General features: G+C 46.3%; 2 long non-coding RNA genes across 2 annotated transcripts in view; one reads left to right on the forward strand and one right to left on the reverse strand.

Annotated features, from left to right (window-relative positions):
* Positions 1–5: 5 nt before the first annotated feature.
* On the forward strand, positions 6–24,048 carry LOC137541941 (uncharacterized). Its single transcript, XR_011025309.1, has 6 exons — positions 6–160; positions 7,012–7,134; positions 8,557–8,608; positions 8,837–8,887; positions 17,628–17,779; positions 23,574–24,048. It is a non-coding gene; the product is annotated as an uncharacterized lncRNA (long non-coding RNA).
* LOC137541942 (uncharacterized) overlaps positions 16,782–24,883 on the reverse strand; it is a 45,190-nt gene continuing 37,088 nt past the window's right edge. The window contains exon 4 of the long non-coding RNA XR_011025310.1: positions 16,782–16,945. This is a non-coding gene — a long non-coding RNA (uncharacterized lncRNA). The remainder of the gene's footprint in view (positions 16,946–24,883) is intronic.

Consider the following 24,883-nt stretch of genomic DNA (forward strand, 5'->3'; position numbering starts at 1 on the left):
TTCTATCTGTAGGCAGTGGGCATTAGGCAGGCGGCTGATCTGTTCGTTGCAGTGCAGGGGAGCACCATCTCTTGCTGGCGGCTGTTCTCTCTCCCACTCCATAAGATGAAATATAGTAGTTTTGCAATTGCCGTGCCGTAGATGTGACATATAAGGAGCTGTAGGTTGATTGTAGGCATTTGCTGCATTGTTTACGTGGTCATTGCGTGCTGTGTGCTGAATGATGTAATGCTGGTTTAAATAAAGTTGTTTCCTGTACACAGTAAGGATATCAGGAATATTCCACGAAGGACTGATTTTTCAGCAGGATTAACATTTGTAATTTGTACCTGAAAATGTGTGTACGTCTCCATTGGCTGCTTATTAAATGAAGAATCCAGCTGTACAACTGTAGTGAGAGAGCGAGGTGTATGGTGGCTGCTAAATTTATTTCCCTTTAAGCAATACCAGTTGCCTGGCTACCCTGCTGATTCTCTGCTTCTAATTCTTTTAGCCATAGACCCTGAACAAGCATGCAGCAGATAAGATCATCAGGTGTTTCTGTCATTATTGTCGGATCTAACAAGGTTAGCAGCAGGGGCGTAGCTAGGAATGACTGGGCCCCATAGCAATTTTTTTTTATGCCCCCCATCCTATGAATGCGATTGGCTGAAGGCAGAGGTAAAGACTGGGAGAAGGAAAAACAGGGCAAATATAAGGATGAGAACAAAAGCATTAAAGAGAATCTGTATTGTTAAAATCACACAAAAGTAAACATACCAGTGCGTTAGGGGACATCTCCTATTACCCTCTGTCACAATTTCGACGCTCCCCGCCGCATTAAAAGTGGTTAAAAACAGTTTTAAAAAGTTTGTTTATAAACAAACAAAATGGCCACCAAAACAGGAAGTAGGTTGATGTACAGTATGTCCACACATAGAAAATACATCCACACCCTTCCTTTTGAATCTCAAGAGATCATTTGTGTGTTTCTTTCCCCCTGTTCTCATGCACTGAAGTTTCAGGCTGCTCGTTTCTTCCTGCAAACAGATTTGCCCTTGTCTGTAATTCCTCACTATGTGAAAGCCCAGCCAGCTCAGAGGACGATTTATCCAGCTTGTAAAAGATAAGAGAGAAGCTACTCTAATCTAAATAACACACAGGCAGTGTGCATAGAGGGGCCTGGAAGGGGGAGTTCATAGCAGAACCACAACACTGAAGAACTTGGCAGCCTTCCAGACAGGCTGACAAGTCTGACAAGAGAGAGATAAGTTGATTTATTACAGAGACTGTGATAGTATAAAGTGCTGCAGTAAGCCAGAACACATTAGAATAGCTTTTGGAACTTGTAGGATGATAAAAAACAGGATGCAATTTTTGTTACGGAGTCTCTTTAAAGAAAAAAATGGGGGGTTTGGCGTCCGTATGCCCTAAATTGTTAGCATCTTCTAAACACCATGACATAGCTGTATTGCATCATCCTGCTAGCGCCATGTTATTCTTGCGCAATAGAACTTTCAGTCTCTGAATCAGCTGATTACCATCTGGTTTCAGAGACATTCAGCTGTTTCAGAGACTGAACAAGCTTGGACTGCACCATTACCTTTAGTACTGCAGCAAGCAATAGCAGAGATGGGAGGAGATGGAACATCACTTACCTCCTCCTGTCTCTGCTATTGCTTGCTGCAGTACTAAAAGTCGTGTGGGCCCTATGAAGAATGGTGCATTGGGTTTGGGAGCTTCTGCCGCTGCTTCCAGGCTGGGCATAACCACGCTATTATAGGGCAACTGCATATGTCTCTGAAAAACAGCTGATAGCTGATTTCCGAGACTGAAAGTTCTATTGCGCATGTATGACGGAATAGGGCTATGGCAAGACATTAAAGTGTACCAGAGATGAGCATTCTTAAAGATTTTTACTTACCCGGGGCTTCCTCCAGCCCCATAAGCATGAATGCTTCCCTCGCTGTCCTCCCGAGTGCCTCCATTAACTGGCAACACAGCATAGAAAAGAGGACAGGTAGAAAGAGCCGGGAGAGGCAACAAGACACGGCACAATCCTATGTACAACTGAATAAAGTGCAAATCTATACTTAATTAAACAGCCAGGACCTTCCAGCTGTGAAATCTGTAGCTCTCCAGTGTGCAGAGACTTTCTGCCATCTCCCCCATTTGCTTAGCTCCCTTTTAGTAACTTCTTCCTGCTGAAGCACACCAGAGTGCTATCTGGTGCACTTATACTGAGCCATTCCTGTTGCCTCTTATGTGCTGCTGAACTGCTGACCTCCTCATTCAGGCTGTCAGAACCACACAGCTTCTGACCTTCTCCCGAGGAGAGACAGCTAAGCTCTAGTGTTGTCCGGATCATGAACGATTCGGATCTTTGATCCAAATCTATTTTGTAAGTCGAATCATCCGAATCATCAAAATGAGTGATTCGGATCGCAAAAGGGGCGGGGCCAGGAGCGACACGCCCCCTCTCAGCGGGGTCCTGGAAGCAGAGCAGAGATGGATCGCTCTGTTGGAGGGGACTCAGGGGAGCCAGCCTTGCAGGGACAGGTAGAGGGGACATGGGTGCCACTGCCAGATATGTGTAGAGCACACATATTGGCTATAATGTGCTGCTCATTACAGGCTGTCTGTTCCGTAGTTGTTCACAGTGAACACATTGGAAACTTTTGGCTCAGCTCAGTAACTTTGCAGGCACTGTGATTGCAGCGTAATATGATCCTCTTGCTCTCGGCACAGCTGCACTTATCTTTGGGCAATGCTTTGTTTCACTGTGCGACGTTTCCATTCAAGGTATACAGATGAACATGTAGGTGAAATATATGTGATTGCAGCATGTGGGTATTGTGTGCAAACAAACATTTCTGCTCCCTGCTCGTCCCTCCTCCCTTCTCTGTCCACTCCCTGCCCTCTGTCCATCTTCTCCCCTTATCTGTGTGTCCACCCCCCCCCCCCCTCCTTCTCCTGCCCTGCTAGTTATTTCAACCCCCGAATGCTTCCCTTGTAAAATGATCCGAGATTCGGATCAAAGATCCGGTTCTTTTCAATGATCCGATTCGAATCATCCGGATCATTGAAAAGATCCGAACTTCCCATCTCTACTAAGCTCACCAGCCACAACTAGCAGGAAGTAGAGGCACCCAGAATGCCCTCCTTCTGCCATCCACAGCCTGGGACAGATGCACGGAAAGAGGTTACTCACAAACAGCTAAACAAGGGGGAGGGGGAGAGCAGGGCATACAATCCTCTTCACATAGCAGGAGAAACTGTAATCACAGTGCTGTGTGATAGAGGCTGCTCATCCCTGCGCTGTGTTACTCTGTTCCCAGTCCGGCCAGAACTAAAAATGAATTGTTGGCTGGGAACAAATCTGTGTCAATGCGCAGGGAGACCGAGGTAAAATAGTCCCCTATCACTTGCCTGCCTCTCTGAAATGACCCTTCGGCAGGGGGTTCTGTGGCTGATAATGGCAGGGCTCACATAAATGAAATAAAAGACTACAGTCAGCCAGGACAGGTGGGCCCCCCCATGGCTGTGGGCCCCATAGCCATTGCTGCTGTTCCTAAGGTGATCCCTACGCCACTGGTTAGCAGCATGCTTGTTTCTGGTGCTATTCACTGCTGCAGCCAAATAGATTAGCGGGGCTGCCAGGCAACTGGCATTGTTTAAAAGAAAACAAATATGTCAGCCTCCATATACCTCTCCTCCCGCTTCTCCAGTGCAATTCCCCGCTGCCAGTCCCTTCACTGGCTGCCAGTTACACAAAGGATACAATTTAAAATTCTTACTCTCACCTACAAAGCTCTCCACAACATAGCTCCTTCCTATCTAAATCAACTTATTTCCAGATACCATCCTACGCACAATCTCCGCTCTGCTAACAATATCCTTCTGTCTTCTTCCCTGATCACCTCTTCCCACTCCCGCATGTAACACTTCTCTCTATCCTCTTCTGGAACACTCTCCCTCAACACATCCGCCACTCACCCACACTTACTATTTTTAGGCGCAATCTGAAAACTCACCTTTCCAGGCAAGCATACTCTCCTACCTAGGACCCTTCCCACTAACCACCATTTCTACTACTCCACACACAGCTTCCCTTTAAATAACTGTCCTATACCTTAAATGTTTAGACTTTAAAGAGACTCTGAAGCAAGTCTAAATTCACTTTTTTAACATGCAGTCATGTTGAGAACTATAACCCCTGCTAAAACGCCGCTATCCCGCGGCAAATGAGGGGTTTATACCCCCAAATCCCCCATGCAAAATCCATGACTTTCTTGGTCGTGGATCTTGCTGCTCCTGGAGGCAGAGCTTTCAGCTGCAGCTCTGCCTCCATGCACGTAAATCGCAGCGCGGATCTCCGCCTTTCCCCCGCCCCTCTCTGTGAAGGAAGATTGAGAGGGGCGGGAAGAGGCGGCGATCAGCGGGGTTTGACGCTGAGAGGCAGAGCTACAGCCATAAGCTCTGCCTCATCAGGAAGCGCTTCCCGTAGGTAGGAGAGGGGATTTGGGGGGTCTTTTATAATAGGGCGTACGAGAGGAATCGGCTCAGGAGACTTGGGTGCAGGATACAGCCGGGATGGCTTATCCTGCTCCTGCACAAATTCCCATTGATTTTAAATACTATTCCTCCTCCAGGCCGCCATGGATGGTGGGGAATGAAATAATTTGGCTTCCAGCAATTGCTGGAGGCCGAATTATAGTGTTTTATAAGTAACTTCAGCTCTGTCCTCTGACGGCGCTGAAGTTACTCACTGCTGCCCCCAAGTCTCCTGCGCTGGAATGGCAGTGTTCGTATAATAGGGCCTACTGCAAATATATAGGTGGCCCACATTTTTACATAGATCTCTCCTGTGTACTGCCTTGTCATACAATTACCCGACTGACTGGAGGACAGTTACACTATAACCCAATAAGACGAGTTGAGGGTTGGGGGATGAGCAAAGACCCCCTCAGTCAGGTTGGCTTGTTGCTACTGTGATTGTAAGCAGACAGTTTTAACAAATAGAGCTGTCACACATGGACAATCTCTATTTTTACGATTGTGTATATAATAAAGATACTAGTCTTTTAATATCTGTACCCATAGGGATAGTCCAGCAGGACGAATAGTGCATTGTTTATATTTCCCTGGTACCCATTCGGATAGTTTGTAGAATCTACCTTTTCCACAGCATCTTGTATGTCATGAGGAAAGAAAAAAGACACAGACAAGACAGTATTTTACTGCACTCTGCGTTTTTTTATTGCAGATTTTTTTAGTTATTTAAAATAATTCCAACAGTCACAATTTTATTGTACAGAATCTATTCATTAGGGGGAGGAGTTCCCTGAACTCAGTGATAAAGCCCATATCAATCACTAAAATGCAGCCCAATAACAAAAATGCAGAAGTTAAAAATATTAAGATAATAATCCATCTTTAAAAGAGAAGATATTTCCAAAAAATTAGGAGAAAACTGCCAAAAAATAAAAACAACTTCTTTACCACATGACCACTCTGAAATCTCCAACCCACAAAGTAACTGGCACTGCACAGCCACGGTATAAAACGGAGAGTTATGCCACAATATTTGACCACTTTGTACTATGACCAAAGCCATTGAATAAAGATTAAATTATTTTATCCGGGAGAGTGGATCTTTTTTCTACTACGTGCAGAGAAACTTTTATTTAGATCTGTGGACTCATAACTTTTACAGTGAGAGAAAAGGAACACCACTTAGTTCTATATAGTATTGGGACTGCACATACCCTTGTTATTCTCATCATGTTACATGCAACCTCAGGTAGCCTTTTTGTTTGTATGTAGAGCTGCAGGCAAACATAGCTACATAGGAAGTTTTGAACTTGAAAAGTCGAGTTCCAAAAGTAATATTTTCAATTTACACTAATCAATATACAGTAATTGCTTTCAGAATTTACCTTGCTCAGTTTTGGGTGTACTTGTCTGACAATTGTATGGTCCTTAAACATATGGATAGCTCTCTGGAACACCATTATAAAGCTTTTGATAAAATTTGGAAGACTAAAGGTGCCCATTAACAGAACAATCTCCCAAGCGATCGATAATATGATTGAATGGATACCGTCAATCTGAATTTCGGAATGATTCTTTTAGTCTGATTGGATTGCTTATCATTCTGACCCCACCCCCGTTTATGTGCTGGTAAAATAGTTTCCGATCAATTGCAACAATCGGATCAGCAAGTCGATCGTTCTGGAAATTGGATTGTTAATGGCCACTTTTAGATTACTTTTGTAAAGTGTACCTGAGACAATAAAGGATTTATACTTACCTGGGGCTTCCTCCAGCCCCCTATAGTACATATGCTCCCTCACCATCCTCTCGGTCCCCTCCGTTGCGCCACTGTTAGCTCTGGGAAAGTTCCTTAAAATGGTCTGAAACTCCAACATAACATTCAATAAAAATGTGTTTTCCCACTTTTTATTACTCATACAGTTATCATATTTGCTTTTGTGCATAAGTAATATTGTCTATTTACAAATTACAAGTTTCCAAAGTTTAGTTTATCGCAGGGCTGTGGAGTCGGTACAAAAATTCACTGACTCCTCAGGTTAGGATTCCACCAACTCTTCGACTCTGACTCCTCTAATTTGCATATTACAATCTTGTTGATTGAAAGTATGTAACATGAAATGCATCTCTTAACTTCCAACGCTTAGGAATTTTAAAATACAACTGAAGTGAGAGGATCCGATTCAGATAACATTATGCTGCGGGATCCACATCTGTATTAGCCGTCAGATGTAATTATAGCTCGTATGTATAGCCCTCCATGCTGCTGAAGGCAGTGTGTCTACTACCAGGTGGAATAGGCAGTGTTACACCGCAGCATGGTTCCAAGTACAACGGATTGTCGCCGTTTCGAACGGTGTCACCGTCCTTTGTCAAGTGGGTAATGCATTGATTTATTGAAATCTGAAACAGTCTGTATGCATGTTGGATTATTGTGGCTCTGTAATATTAACAATCTGACACATCATTGCATTCCAGCGGATCTGGAGGTGTGGCTAACTTCCAGGGACAACAATGGATAATTTACATATTTCAGCAGTGATGCACTGGGAGACGTCTCGGAGCTCACTCCAACCTGAATTATCACAAATACTTCCAGTGGTAAGAAAGCAAACTTTTGTTTTCCATAGCTTTTTAGTAAGAGGGCTTTTAGGTCCATTGTAACCCCTTACAACTGCTAGGAGTTCTGGTTCACCATGAGCTTGCTAGGTACTCTGTACCTGTGTGTGAAATATTGAGTGTAAAAATGTGTGCTAATTAAATAAATGTGTGCGAAATGTAACAGTATGTTCAGATGTCTCTGTATGTGTGTTACTGTCTGTTTTAAATAAAGTTGATTTTAAGTAAAAAAAAAAAAACCAGGAGAATCAGCTTGATGCAGTAGCACATACATAGCCGAACAAAAACCACATTGGGATGCGTTTTTTTTTTTTGGTTAAAGAGAGCCCGAGGTGGGCTCATCTAATAAAAAAAAAAAAGGCTACCTGATGCATGGTTAGGGAGGGACCCCTGTGGGAGGGATGCCTGCACGGGGCGGTCCTGCTAGCGACGCAATCTTGCGATGGCGTCCAACTGAAGCCTCCCACCTGAATGCTAATGGCTGCTAGATGTGGTATGGCAGGTAAAGGGTGTATGACAGTGCATCCTGATTTGCTGACGAGCACCTGCTGACCAATTTCAAATGTAGCTGGATGCATGTACTGCTGTGTTCTATTGCTTGTGTGTGTTGGTTTTTTCTTTAAATCGCACAGCAAGTTCGGGATGAAAAAAGATAAATGTATTTTTTCACTAGTTAGATATAGTTATTTATTTAAAATGCAAAACAGAAACTCACAAAAAATACATGATAATCTGTCCCTTTAAGGTAGGGTTGTCCAAACTCTTTAGGCCATGGCCATATCGCCGTTCTTGAGAGTGCTAGGAGGCCGAACTATCTTAATTAAGCACAATTTTTGCAGATTACTGTTAAGTACACTATGCCTTTATTTTGCCAAATAAAACATTTCCACTGGGAATCACCCATATACTGTGTGCAGTTAGCACAGTGGCAGCTGCTAATCAGTGACTGTTACTGCTACTGGCCCCTGCATGCGTCACCAGAGCTACAGTCTGTGGGCTGCAGGAAATTTACAACTGTAGAGAGCTTTGGGAGCCACCAGAAATGACTGGGCGGGCTACACTTGGCCCCCAGGCCAGACTTTGGACATGCCTGCCTTAAGGACAACTTAAGTGAGGGGAAGAGGGAGACTGTCATATTTATTTCCTTTTAAACAATGCAAATTGCCTAGCTCTCCCGCTGATCCTCTGTCTGTAGTACTTTTAACCATAGACCCAGAACAAGCATGTAGAGCAGATTTCTGACTGAAGTCTGACTGGATTTGCAGCATGCATGTAGGCGTTACAGGCATGGTTCAGACACTGCTGATGCAGGAAAGATCAGCAGGACACCAGGCATCTGGTATTGTTTAAGAGAAAAAAAATACAACAACCTCCATATCTCTCTATTTTTTTTTTTTTTTTCAGTTCCGATAAGCAGACCACAGGCTTGGACACCACTGAAGCTGCAAATGCAGATGTAAGCATATGAGAAAAGACAGTGTTCTCTCTCAGTAGGATGATTACCATTCTTGTTCCTGTGTTCTGTCACCTTCTTCTGCCTTCATCTGTCACCTTCGGCCTTCTTCTGTCTTCATCTGTCACCATCAGCCTTCTTCTGTCTTCATCTGTCACCTTCAGCATCCTTTTGTCACCTTCTAACTCCTCTACCGCCTTCATCTGTCACATTTTCTTCTGTCACCTTCAGCCTTTCTTTGTCGCTCGGGTTGCTGCATCTGCTGCTTCGCGCCAGGAACAGGTATGTATAATGCTCGGCTGTGCTGCCTGCTGTGCATTAGTTACAAACTAGACTGCCCCCACCCTCCCCACGCCTTCAGAATTCACATATAGTTATGAGCCTCATATAAATTGCTACACCTTTTTGTGCTGAACGCAACCCTCGTTAATTATTAAACATATCACTCAGAGATCACAATTAGAGATGGCCCGAACGGTTAATCGGCAGACGGTTCCTGGCGAACCTCCGGGGGTTCGGGCTCGTGGAGAACCGCGAACTTTTCCGGAAGTTCGGTTCTCCCACATAATGCACCATTAGGGTCAACTTTGACCCTCGACATCACAGTCAGCAGGCACATTGTAGCCAATCAGTCTACACTCGATTTTGGAGCCACTTCCCCCCCCCCCCCCCCTCATAAAAGGCAGGCATCGACGGCCATTTTACTCACTCGTGTGCCTGCAGTAAATAGAGAACGGACAGCTGCTGCTGCTGCTGCTGCTGCTGCAGACTCTCAGGGAAAGATTAGTTAGGCTCTTGTAGGCTTGTTAGCTTGCTCCTTGCTGATTCTTATTGCTAAAATAGCACCCCACAACAGCTCTTTTGGGAGCTAATCTTGTTCTTGTGATCTATTTTTTTTTCTGTGTGTCCCACTGACACTTGTGTTGCATAGACAGGCTTGATAATTCATACTGTGTGTGTGCCACTGCCAGGCCCAGCACATTCATTGACTACCTGTGTGTGTGACAGGTGCACATTGTAATACCCAGTACTGCATAATTCTACCTACCTGTTGTTCACAGTGCACCCACCTACCTACGTGAGCTGAGCGCACGCAGTGTCACTGTGCCTGTCCACTACCTGTCTGTGTGTGACAGGTGCACATTGTAATACCTAGTACTGCATATACCTACGTACCTGTTGTTCACAGTGCACCCACCCACCTACCTACGTGAGTTGAGCGCACGCAGTGTCACTGTGCCTGTCCGCTACTTGTCTGTGTGTGACAGGTGCACATTGTAATACCCATCACTGCATATACCTACCTACCTGTTGTTCACAGTGCACCCACCTACTTACGTGAGTTGAGCGCACGCAGTGTCACTGTGCCTGTCCAATTCCTGTCTGTGTGTGACAGGTGCACATTGTAATACCCATCACTGCATATAGCTACCTACCTGTTGTTCACAGTGCACCCACCCACCTACCTACATGATTTGAGTGCACACAGTGTCACTGTGCCTGTCCGCTACATGTCTGTGAGACAGGTGCACATTGTAATACCCATCACTGCAAATACCTACCTGTTGTGTTCAGTGCACCCACCTCATCACTGCATATACCTACCTGTTGTGTTCAGTGCACCCACCTACCTACGTGAGTGCACGCAGTGTGATATACCACACCGTGCATACCTGTTAACTGCACCTGTGTGACTGCACATTGTATTAGTCAAGTCAGTGCATAACTTTCACTTCATCCCCCCCGATATGGACACAACAGACAAAACAGGCAGAGGTAGAGGCAGACCCAGAGAAAGGCCACCCGGCAGGTTTGTGCGAGGTTGTGTTGATGTGATTTTGTGCGGCCCTGGACCAAAGTACAGTGCTCAGAAGAAGGCACGTCCCATCAACTCCCAATATTGTCAGGACGTGGTTGACTATTTAACACAGAACACCTCATCTTCCACAGCCACCAGCGCTACTACAAGCACCACATCCGTTGCATTTGACACTTCGCAGGAGTTAATTGGTGGGGAATTAACTGATTCACAACCATTATTGTTACAACCAGATGAAGGCGCTAAGCAAGTTACACCACCTCATATGTCTGAGTTAGGCGGCGACACTTTGGACGTAACGTGTGAGGAGGAGGAGGAGGATGAAGTACCTGCTGTTGGTGCAGTTTTAGAGGTGTCTGAGGCAAACGAAGCTGGGCAGGATGATTATGATGATATGGATCCCACATGGGTTCCTAATAGACAAGATGACCAAGGGGACAGTTCAGAGGGGGAGTCAGAGAGGAGTAGGAGGAGACTAGTTCCTGAAAGAAGTAGGGGGAGCTCGTAGTCAGAAACAGCTGGTGGCAGTGTCCGGCGCCATGTATCGCCACCTATGTACAGCCAGCCAACATGCCCTTCAACGTCAGCTGCTGATGCCACCATAGTGCCATCACCTCAGGGGGGCTCAGCGGTTTTGACATTTTTTAATGTGTTTGCCTCAGATCGGAGCAATGCCATCTGTTCTCTCTGCCTCCAAAAATTGAGCCGTGGAAAGACCAACACTCATGTCCAACACTCATGTAGGGACAAGTGCCTTACGAAAGCATATGGAGAAAAGGCACAAACTGCAATGGGAAGAGCACCTGAGCAAATGCAGCTCACAAAAGAAAAGACGCTCTCCTTTTCCTCTTCCTCCTTCAGGTGCAGCATCTTCAGCCGCTTTCTCCCTTGAACCTTCACAGCCACCCACCTCCACTCCGCCTCTGACCTTGAGCGGTTCCTGCTCCTCTGCCCACAGCAGCCAGGTGTCCGTGAAGGAAATCGTTGAGCGGAAGAAGCCAATTTCTGCCAGTCACCCTCTTGCCCGGCGTCTGACAGTTGGCGTGGCGGAACTGTTAGTTCGCCAGCCGTTACCATACAAGCTGGTGGACTCTGAGGCCTTCCGTAAATTTGTGGCCATTGGGACACTGAAGTGAAAGATACCAGGCCGCAATTATTTTTCTAAAAAGGCGATATCCAAACTGTACCGTGAAGTTGAGAGGAAGTGGTGTCATCTCTGGCACACAGCGTTGGGTCAAAGGTCCACCTCACCACGGATGCCTGGTCTGCCAAGCACGGTCATGGCAGGTACATAACTTACACAGCCCATTGGGTCAACCTGGTGACCGATGGCAAGCAGGGAGTACATGGCTGTGCAGTGGACCAACTTGTGACACCTCAACGGCTTGCAGGCAGGCCTCCTGCCACCTCCTCTTCGCTGTCAACCTCCACCTCCCCCTTGGCTGAGTGGCACTTCAACTCTACTGGTGCTGCGATCTCCTCTCCAGCTACACAGCCCCATCTCCCCAGGGCCTATGCTGCATGCCAGGTGCGCCAGTGTCACGCCATCTTAGACATGTCTTGCCTCAAAGCGGAGAGTCACACTGGACCAGCTCTCCTGGCTGCTCTTAACAAACAGGTGGATCAGTGGCTGACCCCGCATCAGCTGGAGATCGTCAACGTGGTGTGTGACAACAGCAGCAATCTCATTTCCGCATTGAATTTGGGAAAGCTGACACATATACCCTGCATGGCACATGTGCTGAATCTAGTCATTCAAAGATTTGTGTGAAAGTACCCAGGCTTAGAGGACGTCCTACTACACAAGGGGCCTGATTCACAAAGCGGTGATAACTCAGTTATCACGCCTAAAAGACTTTAGGCGTGATAACCTTTGCACTAGCAAAGTTATCACCGCTTTGTGCTCTAACTCGCGCGAAGCTCCTGTGCGCAAGGTTTTGCGCGCGTACGTGCATGCGCAAAGTCCCATAGGGCTTAATGGGCACTTCGCGCGAAGCACGGTGCGCTGCGCGCGAAGCACGGTGCGCTGCGCGCGTAGCGCTCCGCGCGCAAAACTTTGCGCGTGGGAGTTCGCGCAAATTCCTTCAGATCACACCTAAACTAAGTTTAGGCGTGATAAAGGGCTTTTCACAGGCGTGCAAAGTGTTTGCACCGCTTTGTGAATCAAGCCCAAAGAATTGAATGTGTGCATTAAACACCAAGTGAACACCTGACATATCTGGCTAAGCAAATTTGGCCTAATTGGCTTATCATGAGGTAATGCTCATGCAAATATGCATTCGCTTTCGCATGCCAACTTATGCAGGGTCAAAAACCAATGCCGCAAAGCGGTCGCCCTGCGGGAATTAGTTCATGCTGCAATAGCACTATCCAGGAGTGCCACAGGGAGGCTTCCCAGTGCCCCCATACAACCGGGGGACTGCGGGGTCCCAGGCGCTCTCACTGCCTGGGAACCACAGCAGCACCCCGGGGCGGGAGGCTGGGTGGCGCAGACGGCCCCCCCCAAGCGTGGCCAGCGCCGGGGAGAGCCTCCCGCACCCACCTCCCAATAATTAAAAACGGGCACTTACCTTAACGTCCATTGCGTTCTGCTACTGAGCATAGCTTGGGTGCATTCTCTCTGTAGTGATTAGAGGACGTCCTGTAGCAGGCCAGGAAGTTGTGTGGGCATTTCAGGCGGTCTTACACGGCCATGGCACGCTTTGCGGACATTCAGCGGAGAAACAACTTGCCGGTGAGATGCTTGATATGTGATAGCCTGGATGGCTGGAATTCGACCCTGGTCATGTTCTCTCGCCTGCTAGAACAGGAGAAAGCCGTCAACCAGTACCTGTACAATTACAGTAAAAGGACACAATCTGGGGAGATGGGGATATTCTGGCCCAACAACTGGACACTGATGCTAACTGCATACAGGCTCATGCAGCCGTTTGAGGAAGTGACCAAGCTGGTGAGCCGCAGTGAAGGCACCATCAGCGACTTGATCCCGTACGCTTACTTCCTGGAGTGTGCCGTGCGTAGAGTGGTGGATCAAGCTGTGGAGGAGCGTGAAGAGGAACAGTTACGGCAGGAACAGTTGTGGGAGCAATTTACATCAGAATCAGATATTTCCTCAACACCTGCGGCAGCACAGAGGAGAGGAGGAAGGAGGAAGAGTCGTGTGGGGAAGAAGAGTCAGACTCGGATTATGAGGAAGGTGTTTCTTTGGAGGAGGAGGAGGCGGCAGCAGAAGGACAACAACCGCAGCAGGCGTCGCAGGGGGCTTGTGCTGCTTGACGTTCCCGTGGTGTTGTTTGTGGCTGGGGGGAGGAGGAGGACTTACCTGACATCACTGAGGAAGAGCAAGAGGAGATGGATAGTACGTCTGGATCCAACTTTGTGCAGATGGCATCTTTCATGCTGTCCAGCCTGTTGAGGGACCCCCGTATAAAAAAAACTCAAGGGGAATGAACTGTACTGGGTGGCCACGTTACTAGACCCTCGGTATAGGCACAAAGTGGCGGACATGTTACCAACTCACCAGAAGGCAGAAAGGATGCAGCACATGCAGAACAAGCTGGCAACTATGCTTTACAATGCGTTTAAGGGTGATGTCACAGCACAACGCAATAAAGGTAATAAATAAATAAAGGTACCACTGCCAGTAATCCTTCTCCCATGTCCACGCAGGCAAGAACAGGACGCTCCAGCGATCTCATGGTGATGTCGGACATGCGGACATTCTTTAGTCCAACGCCTCGCCTTAGCCCTTCCGGATCCACCCTCCACCAACGCCTGGACCGGCAGGTAGCCAACTACCTGGCCTTAAAGGGACACTTAAGTCAAACAAAAAAAATGAGTTTTACTCACCTATGGCTTCCAATAGCCCCCTGCAGCTGTCCGGTGCCCTCGCCGTCTCCCTCCGATCCTCCTGGCCCCGCCAGCAGCCACTTCCTGTTTCGGTGACAGGAGCTGACAGGCTGGGGACGCGAGTGATTCTTCACATTCCCAGACACATTAGCACCCTCTATGCTGCTATATGATATATGCTATAGCAGCATAGATGGCGCTATTGTGGCCAGGAACACGAAGAATCACTCGCGTCCCCAGCCTGTCAGCTCCTTACACCGAAACAGGAAGTGGCTGCCGGCGGGGCCAGGAGGATCGGAGGGAGATGGCGAGGGCACCGGACAGCTGCAGCGGGCTATTGGAAGCCCCAGGTAAGTAAAACTCATTTTTTTGTTTGACTTAAGTGTCCTTTAAGTGTGAATGTAGACACTGTGAGCAGCGATGAACCCTTGGACTACTGGGTGCGCAGGCTTGACCTGTGGCCAGAGCTGTCCCAATTTGCCATCCAACTTCTGTCTTGCCCTGCCTCAAGCGTCCTGTCAGAAAAGACCTTCAGCGCAGCTGGAGGCATTGTCCCTGAGAAGAGAAGTCGCCTAAGTCACAAAAGTGTTCAGTACCTCACCTTTATCAAAATGAATGAGGCATGGATCCTGGAGGGTTACTGCCCACCCGAAGACTAAGTCAGTCCCCACACACAGCATCTCTGCCTGCACGCCGTGTGACTGGCTGCCTGCCCCAAGACTAAGTCGCTCCCCACACAGCATCTCTGCCTGCAGGTCGCTTGACTGCCTTCTCCGCCACCACCAACAGGGTCCACCAGGACTCCAGGCGGATTCCTGAATTTTTAAGGCCGCTATAATAATTTTTTTGGTGCGTGTACATGCCTGCCTAATTTTTCTGGCTGCAGTGCAGCTGCAACAACAAAACAAAAGGCATGTACATGTGCCCATTCCCCTTCGTGATTATTATCTTGCCACGGTGAAGGGGCTTGCGTATCACAATGAAGCAATGACCTCTGGCTATATGAGTGTCTCGGGGGGTGGCACACCAAAGATAAGAAGGTCGTTGCTTCATTGTGGACAGACCAAATTTGATCAGCTGGACAGTCACTGTTGTTCTATCATTCAGCTACCACAGCCCGGCGACCATATGGACTTGAAAACCGCCACGGCCTGCACTCTGGCCATGGTGCGCACCAGTCTAGCAGGGCCGTCACTATGCAAACAGCTGTTTGCGGTGCGTTACACAGTGAGTTTGGTGTGTCAGTGTGAAGCAGTACTCTAATTACACTCCCTGATTGATGTATACAGGCCCACCTGCACTCCCCTCCAGGTATTGCGCATTGGCTTTGGGGCCCCGGCCAGTGAGAGAGGTCCGGGGCCCCTGGCCATCGTGCGAACCAATCGTGTGTTTTTAAACGTTTTTTTTTCAGCTCTAGGACATGGCAGACATGTGAGCGGTTAGGGAGGGACCCCTGTGGGAGGAATGCCTGCACGGGGCGGTCCTGCTAGCGACGCAATCTTGCGATTTGCGTCCAACTGAAGCCTCCCACCTGAATGCTAATGGCTGCTAGATGTGGTATGGCAGGTAAAGGGTGTATGACAGTGCATCCTGATTGGCTGACGAGCACCTGCTGACGACTTAAATGTAGCTGCATGCATGTATTGCTGTGTTCTATTGCTTGTGTGTGTCGAATTTAGCATTCAGTATGGAGGCAGTGTTGGTGGGTTTTCTGGATGTGAGAGGTCCAGAGCCTGGGTGTGAGTGGTCCAGGCCCACCTGCACTCCCCTCCAGGTATCGCGCATTGGCTTTGGGGCCCCGGCCAGTGAGAGAGGTCCGGGGCCCCTTGCCATCGTGCGAACCAATCGTGTGTTTTTGATGTATACAAATGCAAGATGTTTTAAAGCACTTTAGGCCTCCAATTTAGCATGCAATGTGATTTCTGCCCTTAAAACGCTGCTGTGCGTCAAATCCTTATTTTTCCCCGGGACTTTTGTCGTCTATCCCACTCTGCTATGCCCCCCTCTAGGTGTTAGACCCCTTGAAACATTTTTTCCATCACTTTTGTGGCCAGCATATGTTTTTCTAGTTTTCAAAGTTTGCCTCCCCATTGAAGTCTATTGCAGTTTGCGAAAGTTCGCGCGAACCGAACTTTCGCGGTTTGCGAACCCGGTTCGCAAACCTAAAATCTGAGGTTCGGGCCATCTCTAATCACCATGCTGTATTAACTTCCTGTGTATTGTATGTTCAACAATCATTGTTGAACACACAATACACATGAAGTTTATACAGCATGGTGATCTCTGAGTGATATGTTTAATGAGTATAGTCATGAGCCTGGCCACAATACCGATGGGAGCCCTGACAGAAGCATACATCTTAATCATTTAATGTTCTTCTGTCATCTGCCTAGTATTGTTTTACCAGATACTAACTTATCATTATAGCTATTCCAGTATACATACACAATAGAAACTAGTTATCTGGGTCAGCACATTTTAATTGTGTCCTTTTCTATGAGTAAAAAGAATATATAGTATCATTGTCAGCACTAAGTGCCTAATTTAAATTTACATACAATAGAGAATTGTTGTTACATTGTTTTATTGCATTCTAGTTTCATGCAGTGTCGTGTGCCATCATTATGTAGTTCTGTTGCCAATGTTTCCTCCTTATTCAACATCAACGAGCCCTATAAATGTAAGAGAATCTGTGTTATACGCATAATCTCAGTGTGTTTATGTTCTAAATCTGGGTTAGCAGGTTTGATGATTCATTAATAAAATAAAATTAAACTATATATTGAAACAGAAGATCTTTTTAATAGATGACATTCTGAAGCCCTTTACCTGCAAACACTACTGATACTCAGCTCTGATGAAGCAGGTCTTTTCCCGCTATACACATTAGGCGTTCCCACATCCAGGCAGAACTCCGGCCCTTCTCTCTCTGGCTTGTACATTCTTGGAGTGAGTGGTGTTTGTTTATTCTGAGCATGTTTTTTCCAATGCTCTATATCTTGCTTCACTATTGGCATTTTATTTTTCACACACTTGTGCAATATTTGTGCTTGTATGGTTGAAAACAACCACTACCATATGTACTTATTTATAGCTTATTTTATAATAAGGGTATACGTGAAATTCCAAAATTGTATTACTTTCTCATCCCATCCATTACATTGAGGTATTGTATACTAGCTGAGAAGTATATGTTACATTGGTCCATTATACTGAATTTCACACTGGAGCCTGGTGCACATTGTTTTTCATTGTATTGTCTTTATTGTGTTTTTTGTATGCTTTGAGCTGACTTTTAATAATTAATTTATTGAAGTTTCTGATGCCATTTTTGAGCCCTCTCCTTTCATCTAGCATACTCAGCTGTTTCAAATGCTAACACATTTACAAGGACTATCATCGGCAGGCATGGGGCCTGGAGGCTAGCAGCGCTTCTGTTCTTATGGAGCATGCTGGGGGAACTACATACATCACATGACGGAAAGGCCTCTGACAGGTGGGGTGGGGTAAGTAAGTGAACAATGGGCTTGGGCATCAATCAGTGTTCGCTATAGATCCAGCATGCCATATTTTTAAGCTATGTTAGGGAGCTCCTGTAAACACGCTAGATTTTTGGCCCAGATGGTCCATACTGGCCACCTCATCCAGTGTGTGTACTTAGTATTAAAGTTCTCCTGTCAATACAAGACTCATCTTTTTCATTACATTTTACAGCTAAATTCTCCGTATTGCTCAAGATTTTTTTTTATAGAATATAGGATGACAGACCTCATGGCTTAGTGCACAAACCCATTGCCCAGAGGTTTGATATCAACTTCCTTACATGAAATATTGGGACAATGCCTTTGCAACCTTCAATAAAACCAAAATAATGGTAGTTTATATTGTTTAATGTGGGGAAAACCTCCATTTGTTTTGCCACCAAGGACAACATCTACAAAGCTTTTCTCCTTTGATACAGTTCTTCGAACAAAATATATAAATAATTCCCAAAGTTACCTCCACTATGCAGAAGGCACTTAACAAAATGGCCACCACTGAGTACATATATTGGCCCTGCACAAAGGCTCATTCTCAGGGGCGTTCCTAGGGTCCTTGGAGATCGGGGGCACCTGTGGGCACTAGGCGGGGGGCGTAGCGCGCGCTGAGGCAAAAAATGGGCGTGGCCATACATTGAGTGGGCATGGCCATCGGTGGGGCCAAATGTACATGAACTTAGCAGCGATGTAAGCTACAGATAACAGGCCTGTTCATCAAAATATTGGATGGAGCCCCGTCCTTTATTTAGATAATTTACAATCAGTATAGGCATAGATCAAAGATGTATACGCACATACAATCTTGATTGGTCAATCACTGACCAATTTTACCACCCCCATGAGGTAAGTGGGCCAACAGACAATGCATTTGATGAACAGAGCTAAAATTGGCTAATCAAAATTGTATGTGTGTACCAGGCTTTACAGCTAATACTGTACATACTGAAAGTAGCAGGGATCAGCATACAATACAGCTGGTTTACAATCAGTAAAGGCACAGAGTAACACCTTATACTGTACACACTGGAGGTAGATCAGCACACAGTGCCGGCACTAGAGAACAGCTTATACTGTAGGCAGCAGAGATCAGCACACTGCAGCTAGTGCGCCCAAAAATATGAGGGCTATATTGTGCGTAGCGCTACGCGCGCCCAACGAAAAATGGGTGTGGCCATGGACCAGAATGTGGGTGTGGTCACGGGTGGAGACAAATTTACATGAACCTAGCAATGGTGGGACATTAGATTAGGACAGTGGTGGCGAACCTTTTGGAGGCAGAGTGCCCAAACTGCAACCCAAAAGTCATTTATCTATCGCAAAGTGGCAACACCAATTCAAACTAAATACTGTACAAACATTTTAACTCATACATGAACATTATGGAAAATCGAAGTTGAAAATAAACTGTGAAGATAAACAATTTCATCCATCCTACTCCTGAAAAATGTATTCATTTTTTTAGAACCTCCCAGTTTTGTTTCTGTTTTAAAAATCTAAAAAAGTAGGTTTAATGCTATTGTCTCATATGATGATGATTCATCTTTTCCCATAGTCTCGCAGTTAGCAATCATGTGACCCCCAACAAGACAAATTCAGCAATCATGAGTCCCCTTAAGACAAGTTCAGCAATCATGAGGCTCCCAACAAGACAAATTCAGCAATCATGAGGCCCCTTAAAGGGACTCCGAGCTCAGAAAAAAAAGGCAAGTTGTACTCACCAGGGGCTTTTTCCAGCCCAGTGCTGGTCGGGAGGTCCCACGCCGGCGTCCTGGCTCCTCTCCTTCTCCCCGCTCCGGAATGGCTGGCAGGCCGCAGCCCGGGCGACACTCTCCCGAGTGTCGGGCTGCTTCTTCTGCATATGACGCGGATTACGTCACACGCCGGCCGCCTCGCGTCATCACGGCGGCCGGCGTGAAAGTACTGCGCATGCGCGCTTTGTTCGCGCATGAGCAGTACTTTCACGCCGGCCGGCGTGATGACGCGAGGCGGCCGGCATGTGTCGTAATCCGCGTCATATGCGGAAGAAGCAGCCCGACACTCGGGAGAGTGTCGCCCGGGCTGCGGCCTGCCAGCCATTCCGGAGCGGGGAGAAGGAGAGGAGCCAGGACGCCGGCGTGGGACCTCCCGACCAGCACTGGGCTGGAAAAAGCCCCTGGTGAGTACAACTTGCCTTTTTTTTCTGAGCTCGGAGTCCCTTTAAGACAAATTCAGCAATCATGTGACCCCCAACAAGACAATTTCAGCAATCATGAGGCCCCTATCAGGACAAATTCAGCAATCATGAGGCCCCTATCAAGACAAATTCAGCAATCATGTGACCCCCAACAAGACAAATTCAGCAATCATGAGGCCCCTTAAGACAAATTCAGCAATCATGAGGCCCCCAACAAGACAAATTCAGCAATCATGAGGCCCCAACAAGACAAATTCAGCAATCATGTGACCCCCAACAAGACAAATTCAGCAATCATGTGACCCCCAACAAGACAAATTCAGCAATCATGTGACCCCCCAACAAGACAAATTCAGCAATCATGTGACCCCCAACAAGACAAATTCAGCAATCATGAGGCCCCTTAAGACAAATTCAGCAATCATGAGGCCCCTTAAGACAAATTCAGCAATCATGAGGCCCCCAACAAGACAAATTCAGCAATCATGAGGCCCCAACAAGACAAATTCAGCAATCATGTGACCCCCAGACAAATTCAGCAATCATGTGACCCCCAACAAGACAAATTCAGCAATCATGTGACCCCCAACAAGACAAATTCAGCAATCATGTGACCCCCCAACAAGACAAATTCAGCAATCATGTGACCCCCAACAAGACAAATTCAGCAATCATGAGGCCCCTTAAGACAAATTCAGCAATCATGAGGCCCCCAACAAGACAAATTCAGCAATCATGAGGCCCCAACAAGACAAATTCAGCAATCATGTGACCCCCAACAAGACAAATTCAGCAATCATGTGACCCCCAACAAGACAAATTCAGCAATCATGTGACCCCCCAACAAGACAAATTCAGCAATCATGTGACCCCCAACAAGACAAATTCAGCAATCATGAGGCCCCTTAAGACAAATTCAGCAATCATGAGGCCCCTTAAGACAAATTCAGCAATCATGAGGCCCCCAACAAGACAAATTCAGCAATCATGAGGCCCCAACAAGACAAATTCAGCAATCATGTGACCCCCAACAAGACAAATTCAGCAATCATGAGGCCCCTTAAGACAAATTCAGCAATCATGAGGCCCCTTAAGACAAATTCAGCAATCATGAGGCCCCCAACAAGACAAATTCAGCAATCATGAGGCCCCAACAAGACATTCAGCAATCATGTGACCCCCAACAAGACAAATTCAGCAATCATGTGACCCCCAACAAGACAAATTCAGCAATCATGTGACCCCCAACAAGACAAATTCAGCAATCATGTGACCCCCAACAAGACAAATTCAGCAATCATGTGACCCCCAACAAGACAAATTCAGCAATCATGTGACCCCCAACAAGACAAATTCAGCAATCATGTGACCCCCAACAAGACAAATTCAGCAATCATGAGGCCCCCAACAAGACAAATTCAGCAATCATGTGACCCCCAACAAGACAAATTCAACAATCATGAGGCCCCTATCAAGACAAATTCAGCAATCATGAGGCCCCAACAAGACAAATTCAGCAATCATGTGACCCCAACAAGACAAATTCAGCAATCATGAGGCCCCTTAAGACAAATTCAGCAATCATGAGGCCCCCAACAAGACAAATTCAGCAATCATGTGACCCCCAACAAGACACATTCAGCAATCATGAGGCCCCTATCAAGACAAATTCAGCAATCATGCGGCCCCAACAAGACAAATTCAGCAATCATGAGCCCCCCCAACATGACAAATTCAGCAATCGTGAGGCCCCCAACAAGACAAATTCAGCAATCATGAGGCCCCCAACAAATCATGAGTCCTCCAAAAAGACAAATTCAGCAATCTTGAGGCCCCCAACAAGTCATGAGGCCCTTAACAAGACGAATTCAGCAATCATGAGGCCCCCAACAAGACACATTCAGCAGTCATGAGGCACATAAATAGACAGCATTTCACATAAATAGGCAGAATGCCCCCTTAATATGGTAGACACCTCTCACCTGGCTTCTAAATTCTCCTCTACTGGCTGCTGTGCCTGGCAATACTATTTTTGGCTGGATTGGGGATGATGTGTGGGCTGAAAGGCCTGGTAGTGACAGGAGCCCCAGTTTAGGTAGAGACAGGAGCCCCCCCAGTTTAGGTAGTGAGTGACAGGGACCCCCAGGTTAGGTAGTGAGTGACAGGGACCCACAGGTACGGTAGTGAGTGACAGGGACCCCACAGGTTAGGTAGTGAGTGACAGGCACCCCCAGGTTAGGTAGTGAGTGTCAGGGACCCCAAGGTTAGGTAGTGAGTGACAGGGACCCCACAGGTTAGGTAGTGAGTGACAGGGACCCCCAGGTTAGGTAGTGAGTGACAGGGACCCACAGGTAAGGTAGTGAGTGACAGGGACCCCACAGGTTAGGTAGTGAGTGACAGGCACCCCCAGGTTAGGTAGTGAGTGACAGGGACCCCAAGGTTAGGTAGTGAGTGACAGGGACCCCACAGGTTAGGTAGTGAGTGACAGGGACCCCCAGGTTAGGTAGTGAGTGGCAGGCGCCCCCTAGGTTAGGTAGTAGGTGCCCCCTAGTTAAGGTAGCTCCAAGAGATCGCCGCCCACCCTGCAGAAATTCTGAGCGGCCCGCCCTCCCCCCAGGCCCGCTCAGGAACGTTTTTGGGGGGCTGGAGTGGTCGCAGCATGAGGGGAGAGCTTGGTAGCACATCGGGCTCTCCCCTCCAGCACTGAATAGTGGTTATGCAGGAGGCGGGGCAGCGGCAGATACATACCTTCCGTGCGTTCCACGGATGTTCCGCTCTCTAGCTTCTGATGCGACTTCCTGTATAAACAGGAAATAGCGTCAGACACTACAGGGAGAAACATCCGCGCTGGAACGCAAGGAAGGTATGTATCTGCCGCTGCCTGCCGCCTGCATAACCACTATTCAGTGCTGGAGGGGAGCGCAGAGGGGAGAGCCCGATGTGCTACCAAGCTCTCCCCTCATGCTGCGACCCCTCCAGATCCTAGCGGCGGGGCACCCCTAGAAATAGATTGGGGGCACCCCAGGACATTTTGGGGGCACGGGCCCCCCTAAAATAGGGCTAGCAACACCCATGCTCAATCTTACTGGGAAATAGGGATTCCTGCTCACACTGATCTGACAGTCTCAATGGATCCTGTTATCTGTGTTCTCTCAACAGCAAGATTTTTGGTTGCAAGCTACTGGAAGAAGCCTACAATGCTTCTTAACCTTAATAAAATAACTTGGTTCACTTGTACTAACTTGAATATTTAACTTATTTTTGAGAAATCATGGGCAGGATCCTATTTGGCTCTGGCACTTCAAGTCCTTTCTCTCCTCTTCTTCTCTTTCTTTTTCCACCCTAGTTCTCTTTTGTGGTCTTTCTATTGCTCCTTTCTTGGGGTTTGACAAAGGTGTTTTTGGTGTAGCTTTGATCACACCACACTCTCTATCTGCTCTCCTCAAATTCCTGTTATTATTCAGATTGCCCCGCCTTGGGATGTGCCAATAGCCTACCTCAAGACATGAAATTAAACTTGTGGAACTGATTTTCATTATGTAACACAGAGTGATAAAACATATTATTTTACTTATCTCGGTTATACAGGTGATGATGATGATGATACAGTGAGGAAAATAAGAATTTTATCCCCTGCTGATTTTGTTCATTTGGCCTCTGACCAAGAAAAGACTTTGACTTTGGGGCACTGGGTTTTTGGCTTAAATACTGACCTTCTATTTGACACAAGAAAAGTGGCATATCAGATAGAGGAAGATAAATCTGCCCCCTCTTCCACGAATAATACTCAATCTGGTTAAACTAATAAACTTGGAACTTATACCCTTGAAGGCTATCAACATGTCCCAGAGTACCACGCTGCAGCTGCCTCAAGTACTTTAACCACTTTATCCACCACTACAGTATATCTACATCCTCTGTGACTGCATCTAAGCCACAAAGATGTAGGTATATGTCTCATAGCTGAAGCACAGCTGTGCACTATTGGACTTGCTCCTGTGCAGAACCTCTCGCACTATCTGCTGCAGTACTAATTGGTGAATTGCAATATTTTTTACCTGAGCCAATAAGATTGATTTTTTTACCATTAAAAATACTTTTATTTTCTCAGTTCATAGTGAAAAATATAAACTGTAGCATTATTTCATATTCAAATATTTTCGCCATAAATTGTGACAGGAACATAATCTAAGTTTTGTGATAAACGGTAGAAATAGCCCATCAAAATTTGTGTTTTTTATCTACAATAACGCTTTTTATTCTTAAACTGGAATTGGTAAAACTGAGATATAATGTGTTTTTGTATATTTTTTCCATTAATATGCATAGAAAACAAAATTGAGGGAAAAAACACCATACAATGAAAGTTGAGTTTGTATATATTGTATATATATATATATATATATATATATATATATATATATATATATATATACAGGATCTTCTCAAAAAATTAGCATATTGTGATAAAATCCATTATTTTCTGTAATGTACTGATAAACATTAGACTTTCATATATTTTAGATTCATTACACACAAGTGAATTAGTTCAAGCCTTTTATTGTTTTTCTTATTGATGATTTTGGCATACAGCTCATGAAAACCCAAATTTCCTATCTCAAAAAATTAGCATATTTCATCCGACCAATAAAAGAAAAGTGTTTTTAAAACAAAAAAAGTCAACCTTCAAATAATTATGTTCAGTTATGCACTCAATACGTGGTCGGGAATCCGTTTGCAGAAATGACTGCTTCAATGCGGCGTGGCATGGAGGCAATCAGCCTGTGGCACTGCTCAGGTGTTATGGAGGCCCAGGATGCTTCGATAGCGGCCTTAAGCTCATCCATACATGTTGGGTCTTGCGTCTCTCAACTTTCTCTTCACAATATCCCACAGAT

Source organism: Hyperolius riggenbachi, chromosome 12 (genome assembly GCF_040937935.1).
Source record: "Hyperolius riggenbachi isolate aHypRig1 chromosome 12, aHypRig1.pri, whole genome shotgun sequence".
Taxonomy (NCBI): Eukaryota; Metazoa; Chordata; class Amphibia; order Anura; family Hyperoliidae; genus Hyperolius; species Hyperolius riggenbachi.